The sequence below is a fragment of the Oncorhynchus nerka genome, unplaced genomic scaffold, assembly GCF_034236695.1.
Source record: "Oncorhynchus nerka isolate Pitt River unplaced genomic scaffold, Oner_Uvic_2.0 unplaced_scaffold_895, whole genome shotgun sequence".
Lineage (NCBI taxonomy): Eukaryota > Metazoa > Chordata > Actinopteri > Salmoniformes > Salmonidae > Oncorhynchus > Oncorhynchus nerka.
This window is the reverse complement of record NW_027040400.1, coordinates 41,642-55,912: the sequence shown is the minus strand read 5'-3', so window position 1 is coordinate 55,912 and position 14,271 is coordinate 41,642. Positions and strand designations below refer to the sequence as shown.

General features: G+C 44.0%; 1 pseudogene; it reads right to left on the bottom strand.

The window, feature by feature from the left end:
• Positions 1–83: 83 nt before the first annotated feature.
• On the bottom strand, positions 84–13,928 carry LOC115127286 (small ribosomal subunit protein mS29-like; annotated as a pseudogene).
• Positions 13,929–14,271: the final 343 nt, after the last annotated feature.

Here is a 14,271-nt window from a genome sequence, read left to right as displayed (position 1 = left end):
GAAAATAGCTTTATTGGCTCATATAAAAGAGAACATGAGATTTGACTGTTTTTCGTGTATATTTTTATTATGAAAGACACTATCATGCATCACAACAGAATAATTTATGGAGGGACACATACACAACTGCAATGTTATAATCCATGTATGAGTCTGTATTGGCGTTTGTCCCATAGAGAATGCTAGTGGCCTTGATGTCGCATGGGCAGCACCATCGAGGGCTTCCGCCATTTTAAAGTGGTCAAAGTAGTCAACTGAGTGGGGATTCCTATGGGTTGTAGCCTCAATGACGCTGCCCATGCTGTCACAGATATAAAGATGAGTCCTATCTCTATGGGTGTGTGGGCCCATGTGTGATGTTACAGGAAGGCACACAGTCTCTCCAGTACAGAAGGGTTTCTGTTGCTGAGGAAGATCAGTTCTTTCTTCCCTTCCTCTGTCTGACCTTTATAGAGAAATCTCTCAATCAGTTCAACATGTCATAATCTAAACCACCACAAACAGTGGTGAAAGTGAATATCTCTTACTGTGTGGGTGTTGTAGCCAGTGGCGGTCCAGGTAGAAGAGGTAACAGCTCTCAAACTCCTTCTCACTGTAGAGGGAGACTGGTACTGGGACAAACGGGTCCATGCTGTCAAAACCCTCCTGTAGGAGGAACACAGAGGATGAGGATGTTTTTAATAGGTGAACTTCTGTTTCTATTTGACTGATGATGCATATAAACACATCAGAAGGGTCTTGTCCAAAAACATCTAGATCATTCCCTTGTTAGCCCAGATCAATAGACACCAAGGGTTAGAGGTAGTTTTTGGACTGGACATATAACATTAACCAGGATGTAATCATGACTCCTGACCTCTCCCAGCAGCTCCTGGGGCAGGTAGGCAGAGCTTGGAGCGTAGAGAGATCATGTCTGAGACAGCGTGGCGATGACCGCCCCTCCACACTGAGGAGAGAGAGGGACAGAGGTGTAAATCACAATCATGTAATTTTCTAATGTCTATTAGACAGAGGATAACCACCATGCAGTTCTCACCCAGTCATTGTTGATCATCTTCCTCAAGTTATGAACCAATGTCAACTCCTCTGGAGCCACCTGGCAGAGAGAGAGACACAGAAAAAGTAGAGAGAGAAGGGAAAAGTGACAGGGGAGATAAAGGTCAGTCAAGTAAGCAATCTTTACACAGAAATTACAAAGACAAAAATGGAAGCAATAGAAATCAACATTTTTTTATAGATCCACAGTGAGGTGAATGAATGTATTAGTACAGGGCTCTTGTCTTCCTTCTTGAGTGTGGTCCTTCCCCCTGAGACCGTTGACTCCATCAACAGCCACAGCCAGCCTGAAGCCCCCCTCTGTCCCCCCAGCCTGTAGCCTCAGCTCCTTTAGAACTGCCCCCACCACATCACTGCTGCTCTTCACACGAGACACTCCCTGGGGTGAAAAACACAGCTTAACAATGATACGTGGTATGAGATTCTTAAGAGAAGTGCACTGAACCAATTATGTTTCAGAACTGGAGCCCAGACGCAAGGCGTCCACATGATTCCCAGACAAACCAGGTCGGAACAGTTTGTGCATATATTATTTTATATATTATTATTTCATATATTATTACAAACATTGTGATGTTTGTGTTCATTTCTTTCTGGAGGCAAGCCGAAGTCGGTAGCTGAACTCTACACCCCTTCGTAGGGATTCTGCAATAAAGTCTTTGTCATTCATCAAGAGATTACTTGTTTTCATGCACATTTTTTAATTGAAAAATACATCTTAGTTAAATATAAAATTGCATGACTAAGATCTCATAATAGATTAAGTTATTTTAGATTAATTCTGACTACGGCATCTTAAAAATGGACAAACAGCACTATTAACATTTTTCAAGTGAAGGTCTTTTAAGGGAGCATGCGAGCACACTCGTTGGGTTCGCCTAGCCAAGTTCGGCCAAACTGAAGGATCCTGACGCCTTAATAAAGGACACGTTGACACTGGACTCACCATGTCCACCAGCTCCCCTAGTGGCCGTCCCTCCTCAGTGCTCTCTCTCTTAGTCCACACGTACCGCTGCCTCAACTTGATCTAAAACAACAAGGGGAGACAGTCACAAATACAGGATGCCTCAAGGAGTAAAAATATGCTTAACAACTGTGTGCAATAGTATTTAAAATGACATCACTGTACCCCACACACACAATTATCAGTAAGGTTCCTAAGTCAAACAATGAATTTCAAGCACAGATTCAACCAAAGGCCAGGGAGCTTTTCCTATGGTTCACAAAGGGCACCTATTGGTAGTTGGGTAAATATACAAATAAAACAGACATTGAATATCCCTTTGAGTATGGTGGAGCTATTATTGATGCACCATCCAAAGTGTAAAATGAAACCCACAACGATACAGGCGGCAATCCTAACGTAGTTTCCAGAGAGGCAGGATCCGCTCAGTGATTTCACCATGAGGCGAATCGTGATTTAAATCAAGTTTGAGTTTAAAGGCTGTGATAGGAGATAACGGAGGATGGATCAACATAGTAGTTATTTCACAATACTAACACAATTGATAGAGTGAAAACAAGGAAGCCATCCTGTTTGCAATAAGGCACTAAAGAAATACTGAAAAAAATGTGGTTTGAAATTAACTTTTTGTCCTGAATACAAAGTGTTATGTTTGGGGTAAATCCAACACAACAAACACATCACTGAGTATCATGTCATATTTTCAAGAATGGTGGGGGCTGCATCATGTTATGGGTATACTTGTCATCGGCAAGGCCTCTGGAGTTTTTTAGGATAAAAATAAACCGACACTGAGAAACAAAGCCAAATATACACTGGAATTGCTTACCAAGATGACATTGAATGTTCCTGAGTGGCCTAGTTAAAAAAAAAATTAAAAGAAAAATGGCTGTCTAGCAATAATCAACAACCAACTTCACAGAGCTTGACAATTATTTTTTGAAGAATAATAGGCAAATATTGTACAATCCAGGTATGCAAAGCTCTGAGACTTACCCAGAAAGACTCACAGCTGTAATTGCTGCCAAATGTGATTGACATGTATTAACTCAAATCAAAATATTACTTTTTTATTTTCCATGAATTAAAGAAATAAAATGTTTCTTCCACTTTGAGAACTTGTGTAGATCGTTGACAAAAAACAACAATTAAATCCATTTTAATCCGGCTTTGTAACAACAAAATGTGGAAAAGGTCTAGGTGTGTGAATAGTTTCTGAAGGCACTGTATCTTACTTCTAATGTTAGGATTAGGGGATGATAAACTGATCCTAGATTTGTTCCTACAGGCAACACATACAGTGCCAGTCAAAGGTTTGGACACACCTACTCATTCCAGGGTTTCTTTCTTTCTTTCTTTTACCATTTTCCATATTGTAGAATAATAGTGAAGACATCAAAACTATGTAATAACATATGGAATCATGTAGTAACCCAAAAAGTGATTACAGCTTTTTGGGTTTGTACGGTGTGCAAAGCCTTGACAGCTTTGCACACCGTGTCCAAACTTTTGACTGGCACTGTACCTGGCACCCACTATCTATCTGAGGAGGAGGGGCTACCTTGGAGAGGAAGTGTTCATTGGTGGTTCTGAAGTTGCGTAGCCAGTTGGAGGCCTGTATTGGCTGGTCAAAGCGGGAGGCGTGGTAGGAGGAAGGCAACAGCTCCTTACAGTTCTTCACCCACAGGTGGGCTATAGAGAGGAGATTATTATCATAATCATCATCATCATTATTTTGTGTGTCTGTGTGTATGCCATGTCGGGGTGTGTGTGTGTTACCATCTGGTATGTGTAGTACTAGCCATCCCTGTGTGGAGCAGTAGTGGACAGTATGACAGAGAGACATGGTCTTCCCACTGCCCTTCACCCCATCTACACAACCAGTCAAGGTCAACACCAACATAATTCAACACAATACAGGTAGACAACACAGGTCATAGAGAGGTACGGGGATGACTGTGTGTACAGTCGTGGCCAAAAGTTTTGAGAATGACACATTCATTTCCACAAAGTTTTCTGCCTCAGTTTGTATGATGGCAATTTGCATATACTCCAGAATGTTATGAAGAGTGATCAGATGAACTGCAATTAATTGCAAAGTCCCTCTTTGCCATGCAAATGAACTGAATCCCCCCAAAAACATTTCCACTGCATTTCAGCCCTGCCACAAAAGGACCAGCTGACATCATGTTAGTGATTCTCTCGTTAACACAGGTGTGAGTGTTGACGAGGACAAGGCTGGAGATCACTCTGTCATGTTGATTGAGTTCAAATAACAGATGCTTACCTGCAAGGAAACACGTGCCGTCATCATTGCTTTGCACAAAAAGGGCTTCACAGACAAGGATATTGCTGCCAGTAAGATTGCACCTAAATCAACCATTTATCGGATCATCAAGAACTTCAAGGAGAGCGGTTCAATTGTTGTGAAGAAGGCTTCTGGGCACCCATGAAAGTCCAGCAAGCGCCCGGACCATCTCCTAAAGTTGATTCAGCTGCGGTATCGGGGCACCACCAGTACAGAGCTTGCTCAGGAATGGCAGCAGGCAGGTGTGTGTGCATCTGCGCGCACAGTGAGGCGAAGACTTTTGGAGGATGGCCTGGTGTCAAGAAGGGCAGCAAAGAAGCCACTTCTCTTCAGGAAAAACATCATGGACAGACTGATATTCTGCAAAAGGTACAGGGATTGGACTGCTGAGGACTGGGGTAAAGTCATTTTCTCTGATGAATCCCCTTTCCGATTGTTTGGGACATCCGGGAAAAAAAGCTTGTCGGGAGAAGACAAGGTGAGCGCTACCATCAGTCCTGTGTCATGCCAACCATAAAGCATCCTGAGACCATTCATGTGTGGGGTTGCTTCTCAGCCAAGGGAGTGGGCTCACTCACAATTTTGCCTAAGAACACAGCCATGAATAAAGAATGGTACCAACACATCTTCAGAGAGCAACTTATCCCAACCATCCAGGAACTGTTTGGTGAAGAACAATGCCTTTTCCAGCATGATGGAGCACCTTGCCACAAGGCAAAAGTGATAACTAAGTGGCTCAGGGAACAAAACATTGATATTTTGGGTCCATTGCCAGGAAACTCCCCAGACCTTAATCCCATTGAGAACTTGTGGTCAATCCTCAAGAGGCAGGTGGACAAACAAAACCCCACAAATTCTGACAAACTCCAAGCATTGATTATGCAAGAATGGGCTGCCATCAGTCAGGATGTGGCCCAGAAGTTAATTGACAGCAAGCCAGGGCAGATTGCAGAGGTCTTGAAAGAGAAGGGTCAACATTGCAAATATTGACTCTTTGCATCAACTTCTGGTAATTGTCAATAAAAGCCTTTGACACTTAAATGCTTGTAATTATACTTCAGTATTCCATAGTAACATCTGACAAAAATATCGAAAGACACTGAAGCAGCAAACTTTGTGGAAATTAATATCTGTGTCATTCTCAAATGTTTTGGCCACGACTGTATATTAAATGTGTAAAGGTACACTGAGGTGTGATCAGGTATAGTAGGTAGGGTAGGATACAGAGTAGGTAGCGCAGGGTGGACTTGCTGTAGTCAGCTCTCTTCAGGTGAGATATCAGCTCCAGAGCAGGCTGCCTCACCATCACACAGGCCTCGTTAAATATCTTCACCTGGACACGGGTACAGACAGTCAGTCATACTGTTACACACACACACACACACACACACACACACACACACACACACACACACACACACACACACAACCTGTTGTTGGTATCGTGGAGGCAGGGCAGGCCATGGGGGAAGACAGTGTGGAAGTGGGGGGGTGGCACAGTGTAGTACTGCCCTAGGTGCTGTTCTGACTGACAGGCCTGGGGACAGAGAGAGATGAAACATCAGTACCCTCCACACTTATTACCACATGCTACAGAATAAAGTGTAGTTGATTATTCCACCTACTGGGTTGTTCTCCTGTGTTCTGAAGATGGAGAATGTCTCCGGTCTCATCTCCATGCCAACCGCCTCCTGCTGCTGGCCACACCCACTGCCATGGAGCGGCCGCACCTGCGCTACCTGTCCGTGACATCATCACATTCCACAGGTAAGAGGCAGGTGTAGAGCGTCTATCATAGTCCAAAACGTGTACGCCTAAGCACAGCAGTGTTCTAGAATTTAGGACCGTTAGAATGAACTACAGTACAGTGGTGAAGCACAAAACACATTTTTACTAGTACCAGAAAGACATCTCCAGAAAAACATGTACTGTATATGTAGCGCTGACTTTTCAAAATGCATTGATCACATGGAAACTGACATACCAATGCATCTTAAATGTTAATAAATATTCATAGCTAGCACTAGCTCAAGATGTCCTCCTAAAGAGCCTAACCTCCCCGTTACTCCTTAAGGTCCAAGGACCTTCTGTTATTTTCGCCAATCGATTCTCAAATGCGATACTAGAAAAAATAAAGCCCTTTACTTTTATATCACATCAAAATAATTTAAGAAATGCAAAATATACACATACTGTACACCACAGGAGGATGGTGGCACCTTAATTGGGGAGGACAGGCTCGTGGTAATGGCTGGAGCGGAATAGTGGAATGGTATCAAATAAATAAAACATGGTTTCCATGTGTTTAATGCCATTCCATTAGCTCCTTTCCAGTCATTATTATGAACCGGCCTCCCCTCAGCGGCCTCCACTGCTGTATATTTTTATTTAACCAGTTAGGCTAGTTGAGAAGAAGTTCTCATTTTCAACTGTGACCTGGCCAAGATAAAGCCAAGCAGTGCAACACAAACAACAGAGTTACACATGGAATAAACAAACATGCAGTCAATAATACAATAGAAAAAAGTCTATATACAGTGTGTGCAAATGAGGTAGGATAAGGGAGGTAAAGGCAATAAATAGGCCATAGTGGAGAAATAATTACAATATAGCAATTAAACACTGAAGCGATACATGTGCAGAAAATGAGTGTGCAAGTAGAGATACTGGGGTGCAAAGGAGCAAAATAAATAACAGTATGGGGGATGAGGTAGTTGGATGGGCTATTTACAGATGGGCTATATACAGGTGCAGTGATCTGCTCTGATAGCTGGTGCTTAAAGTTAGTGAGGGAGATATGGGTCTCCAGCTTCAGTGATTTTTGCAGTTCATTCCAGTCATTGGCAGCAGAGAACTGTAAGGAAAGGCGGCCAAAGGAGGAATTAGGTTTGTGGATGACCAGTGAGATATATCTGCTGGAGCGTGGGTGCTGCTATGGTGACCAGTGAGCTGAGATAAGGCGGTGCTTTACCGGCGCCGACAGAGATGGCCGCCTTGCTTCGCGTTCCTAGGAAACTATGCAGTATTTTGTTTTTTTACGTGTTATTTCTTACATTGGTACCCCAGGTAATCTTAGGTTTTATTACATACAGTCGGGAGGAACTACTAAATATAAGAGCAACTCACCATCATTACAACCAGGAATATGACTTTCCCGAAGCATATCCTGTGTTCTGCCTTCCACCCAGGACAAAGGATTGGATGCCAGCTGGCGACCCAAAACAACGACGTCGTAAGAGAGGCAAACGAGGCGGTCTTCTGGTCAGGCTCCGGAGACGGACACATCGCACACCACTCCCTAGCATACTACTCGTCAATGTCCAGTCTCTTGACAACAAGGTTGATGAAATCCGAGCAAGGGTAGCATTCCAGAGAGACATCAGAGACGAACGTTCTTTGCTTCACGGAAACATGGCTCACTCGAGAGACGCTAACGGAGTCGGTGCACCTAGCTGGTTTCTTCACGCATCGCGCCGATAGAAACAAGCATCTTTCCGGTAAGAAGAGGGGCGGGGGGGTATGACTTATGGTTAACGAGACGTGGTGTGATCATAACAACATACAGGAACTCAAGTCCTTCTGTTCACCTGACTTAGAATTCCTCACAATCAAATGTCGACCGCATTACCTACCAAGGGGATTATCTTCGATTATAATCACAGCCATATATGTTCCCCCCCAAGCAGATACATCGATGGCCCTGAACAAACTTTATTTGACTCTATGCAAACTGGAAACCACATATCCTGAGGCTGCATTCATTGTAGCTGGGGTTTTTAACAAGGCTAATCTGAAAAGACTCCCTAAATTGTATCAGCATATCGATTGCACAACCAGGGCTGGTAAAACCCTGGATCATTGTTATTCTAACTTCCGCGACGCATATAAGGCCCTCCCCCGACCTCCTTTCGGAAAAGCTGACCACGACTCCATTTTGTTGCTCCCTGCCTACAGACCGAAACTAAAACAAAAAGCTCCCGCGCTCAGGTCTGTTCAACGCTGGTCCGACCAATCTGATTCCACGCTTCAAGACTGCTTCGATCACGTGGATTGAGATATGTTCCGTATTGCGTCCAACAACAACATTGACGAATACGCTGATTCGGTGAGCGAGTTCATTAGAAAGTGCATTGACGATGTCGTACCCATAGCAACGATTAAAACATTCCCAAACCAGAAACCGTGTATTGATGGCAGCATTCGTGTGAAACTTAAAGCGCAAACCACTGCTTTTAACCAGGGTAAGGTGACCGGAAACATGACCGAATACAAACAGTGTAGCTATTCCCTCCACAAGGCAATCAAACAAGCTAAGCGCCAGTATAGAGTCGAAGTAGAGTCGCAATTCAACGGCTCAGACACAAGAGTTATGTGGCAGGGTCTACAGTCAATCACGGATTACAAAAAGAAAACCAGCCCCATCGCAGACCAGGATGTCTTGCTCCCAGACAGACTAAATAACTTTTTTGCCCGCTTTGAGGACAATACAGTGCTACTGACACGGCCCGCAACCAAAACCTGCGGACTCTCCTTCACTGCACCCGATGTGAGTTAAACATTAAAACGTGTTAACCCTCGCAAGGCTGCAGGACCAGACGGCATCCCCAGCCACGTCCTCAGAGCATGCACAGACCAGTTGGCTGGTGTGTTTACGGACATATTCAATCAATCCTTATCCCAGTCTGCTGTTACCACATGCTTCAAGAGGGCCACCATTGTCCCTGTTCCCAAGAAAGCTAATGTAACTGAACTAAACGAAGTACTTTGAGAGACTAGTCAAGGACCATATCATCTCCACCCTACCTGACACCCTAGACCCACTCTAATTTGCTTACCGCCCAAATAGGTCCACAGACGACGCAATCGCAACCACACTGCACACTGCCCTAACCCATCTGGACAAGAGGAATACCTATGTGAGAATGCTGTTCATCGACTACAGCTCAGCATTTAACACCATAGTACCCTCCAAACTCGTCATCAAGCTCGAGACCCTGCGCAACTGGGTACTGGACTTCCTGACGGGCCGCGCCCCAGGTGGTGAGGGTAGGTAACAACATCTCCACCCCGCTGATCCTCAACACTGGGGCCCCACAAGGGTGCGTTCTGAGACCTCTCCTGTACTCCCTGTTCACCCACGACTGTATGGCCATGCACGCCTCCAACTCAATCATCAAGTTTGCGGACGACACTACAGTGGTAGGCTTGATTACCAACAACGAAAAGACGGCCTACAGGGAGGAGGTGAGGGCCCTCGGAGTGTGGTGTCAGGAAAATAACCTCACACTCAACAAAACAAAGGAGATGATTGTGGACTTCAGGAAACAGCAGAGGGAGCACCCCCCTATCCACATCGACGGGACAGTAGTGGAGAGGTTAACAAGTTAAGTTCCTCGGCGTACACATCACTTATACAAATAAGTATTTGGTCACCTACAAACATGCATGATTTCTGGCTTTCACAGACCTGTAACTTCTTCTTTAAGAGGCTGCTCTGTCCTCCACTCGTTACCTGTATTAATGGCACCTGTTTGAACTTGTTATCAGTATAAAAGACACCTGTCCACAACCTCAAACAGTCACACTCCAAACTCCACTATGGCCAAGACCAAAGAGCTGTCAAAGTACATCAGAAACAAAATTGTAGACCTGCACCAGGCTGGGAAGACTGAGTCTGCAATAGGTAAGCAGCTTGGTTTGAAGAACTCAACTGTGGGAGCAATTATTAGGAAATGGAAGACATACAAGACCACTGATAATCTCCCTCGATCTAGTGCTCCACGCAAGATCTCACCCCGTGGGGTCAAAATGATCACAAGAACGGTGAGCAAAAATCCCAGAACCACACGGGGGGACCTAGTGAATGACCTGCAGAGAGCTGGGACCAAAGTAACAAAGCCTACCATCAGTAACACACTACGCCGCCAGGGACTCAAATCCTGCGGTGCCAGACGTGTCCCCCTGCTTAAGCCAGTACATGTCCAGGCCCGTCTGAAGTTTGCTAGAGGGCATTTGGATGATCCAGAAGAAGATTGGGAGAATGTCATATGGTCAGATGAAACCAAAATAGACATTTTTGGTAAAAACTCAACTCGTCGTGTTTGGAGGACAAAGAATGCTGAGTTGCATCCAAAGAACACCATACCTACTGTGAAGCATGGGGGTGGAAACATCATGCTTTGGGGCTGTTTTTCTGCAAAGAGACCAGGACGACTGATCCATGTAAAGGAAAGAATGAATGGGCCATGTATCGTGAGATTTTGAGGGAAAACCTCCTTCCATCAGCAAGGGCATTGAAGATGAAACGTGGCTGGGTCTTTCAGCATGACAATGATCCCAAACACACCGCCCGGCCAACGAAGGAGTGGCTTCGTAAGAAGCATTTCAAGGTCCTGGAGTGGCCTAGCCAGTCTCCAGATCTCAACCCCATAGAAAATCTTTGGAGTGAGTTGAAAGTCCGTGTTGCCCAGCAACAGCCCCAAAACATCACTGCTCTAGAGGAGATCTGCATGGAGGAATGGGCCAAAATACCAGCAACAGCTTGTGAAAACCTTGTGAAGACTTACAGAAAACGTTTGACCTTTGTCATTGCCAACAAAGGGTATATAACAAAGTATTGAGATAAACTTTTGTTATTGACCAAATACTTATTTTCCACCATAATTTGCAAATAAATTCATTAAAAATCCTACAATGTGATTTTATGGATTTTTTCTTCTCATTTTGTCTGTCATAGTTGAAGTGTACCTATGATGAAAATTACAGGCCTCTCATCTTTTTAAGTGGGAGAACTTGCACAATTGGTGGCTGACTAAATACTTTTTTGCCCCACTGTATGTGAGAATGCTATTCATTGACTATAGCTCAGCATTCAACACCATAGTGCCTTCAGAGCTCATCAATAAGCGAAGGACCTTGGGACTAAACACCTCCCTCTGCAACTGGATCCTGGACTTCCTGAAGGGCCGCCCCCAGGAGGTAAAGGGAGGTAACAACATCTGCCACACTGATCCTCAACACGAGCCCCTCAGGGGTGCGTGCTCAGTTCCCTCCTGTACTCCCTGTTTACCCACGACTGCGTGGCCAGGCACGACTCCAACACCATCATCAAGTTTGCAGACATCACAACGAGACAGCCTATAGGGAGGAGGTCAGAGACCTGGCCGGGTGGTGCCAGAATAACAACCTATCTCTCACCGTAACCAAGACTAAAGAGATGATTGTGGACTTCAGGAAAAGGAGGACCAAACATAAGTATTTGGTCAATAACAAAAGTTTATCTCAATACTTTGTTATATACCCTTTGTTGGCAATGACAGAGGTCAAACGTTTTCTGTTCCCGAGAAAGCAGTATATCGTTTGTATTGTGCTCGTCAGACTCATTAAAGGAAAAAAAGGATTCTGCCAGTCCGTGGTGAGTAATCACAGTCCTGATGTCCAGAAGTTATTTTAGATCATAAGAGACGGTAGCGGCAACATTATGTACAAAATAAAAAAATAAAAAAACAAGTTACAAACAACGCAAATAAACAAACAAAAAAAACACAATTGGTTGGGGACACGTAAAACGACGGCCTTCTTCTCCGGTGCTATTTTACAACTGTCACACCCAATCACCCGAACACAAAATAAAAGCTTGTTTTTACTACAATGTTTGTAAACATAGTAAAAGTACACAAACACTATAACTTACCATTTTGATATCCTGGATGGTCAGTCCTTGCATCCATAGCTCTGTCTGTAAATTTAAGAGTGGTTACATTTATCCAGCCCTATCCTTCAGCTTTTTACCAAAACAGGGCCAGGGATGACGTTTGGTTATTGTTTCAACTGCAGATTGACACTTTAAGATGGGTGGGGAATAACACATAAATTCTTCAGAAACACTGTTCTGTTAATAATTCCCTAAGGTTTATTGCAACATACTGGCCGCCTACTCGTCTTCTGTTATTCCATGGAAATGACTACTACCTGATAAATGGAATGGTATGGAAGGATAAAGAAATGTGGGCGATTACTGAGAAACATCCTCGTTTAACTTGTCACAGAATTCTAATGACTTCCATAGAAGGGTGTTGAGTAAAAACCTTCCAGAGAACCATTGTGAGTGAGAGTCATGCCTATTCTTCCAACATTGACACATTGAATAAACAATCTGAAGCATTCTATCAATTAACACAGGCTAGTTTTAAGCGTCTGTTACAGAAAGGGTAGGTTTAAGGCCCTTTCTTACCAAGTCCTTTCCTCACTCCTGAGTCTTAAAGTAATGCCTTAGCACGTTGAGGAGAAAGTGACACTTTGAGAATGAGGAACCATTGCAGGAAAACTTTCAATAACAGATTTATTTTCATCACAGAAAAACTGATAGGCTACTACAGGATTCTCTAGACATGGGATTTCACCAACTATCTTTCTTTCCTCAAACCGTGGCAGAACTGAACTGCTTTATAGTGGTGAATGTGGTATTTTCTGGTTTATTTGAATAGGGACAGGTACAAACACATGAACACATTTAATAAACAATAATCTGATGCATTGCACCATAGTGTATAGCTCATACTAGTTTTCAACACCTGACTAGAGGTGTTGATTGTGCTTCTGGAATATGGTGAGTCATTGTCAGTGGTGTAAAGTACTTAGGTAAAAATACTTGAAATACTTGTCTTTGTCCAGCAACTGGCTCAGAGGCTCACAGACTGTTGATAGGTGTGGCATGAACGTTGCAAGATAGTTTGCAAAGCCGATGAGACGCTGTACTCCTTTTGCATCAGACGGGTTTGGCTTGTCGAGGATCACTCTGTCTTTGTCTAGGTCCGGCTGCCGAGAGAATGCGACCATGGAAGTGGACATCTTTCACCTTGAACTGCAGCTTCTTCAGGCCAAAGCGAAACTTAACTGATCGGCAGCACTCCATCAGTGCCAGGAGCTTCACATCATGAATACGTTCTGCTTCTTCGTCTGTGTCACCACAGCCTACGATCAGGACATCATCGGCTATGGGTTCAATAACCTTGAGCCCAGCCAATAACTTGTGCTGCTTGCGTTGGTATATCTCAGGCACAACTGAGACACCAAACGGGAGCTTGAGCCAGCGTTTCCCACCCCAGGGGTCCAGAAGGTAGTCATGAAGCTGCTTTCTTCGTCCAGCTTGCATTGAAGGAATGCATCTCGGGCATCCACTAAGGTGGAAATGCTGGCCTTGGGAAGCTTGTAGAGGACATCCTCTAGTGTCGGCATGATGTAGTGGGATTGTTTCAGTGCTTGGTTCAGATGCTTTGGGTCGATGCAGACCCCCAGCTTCTCTGGTTTTTTCACTATGACCATATTGCTGATCCAGTCAGTTGGTTTAGTCACAGATGTCATGTGGCCATCGGCCTCATACTTGTCCAGCTGGGCCTTCACAGCCACTTTCATTGCAATGGACACATTGCGAGGAGCACACTGGACTGGAGTGATGCTCTCATCCAATTCAAAGTATACCTCCCCAGGCACTGATTCAACGGGCCTGTTGAATATATCGTCATATCTGCTGAGTAGTTGTTCTTTGGACAGGGGTCCATGCTGGACATGATCCACAATGTGCAGATAATTTGGTATCATACTGTACACATAACTAAACCTGAACTAAATACTATGTCAGGTATCATAAAGTATACACACCTTAACCTGGGCTAAATACTATGTCAGGTATCATACAGTATACACACCTTAACCTGGGCTAAATACTATGTCAGGTATCATACAGTATACACACCTTAACCTGGACTAAATACTATGTCAGGTATCATACAGTATACACACCTTAACCTGGACTAAATACTATGTCAGGTATCATACAGTATACACACCTAAACCTGGACTAAATACTATGTCAGGTATCATACAGTATACACACCTTAACCTGGACTAAAAACTATGTCAGGTATCATACAGTATACACACC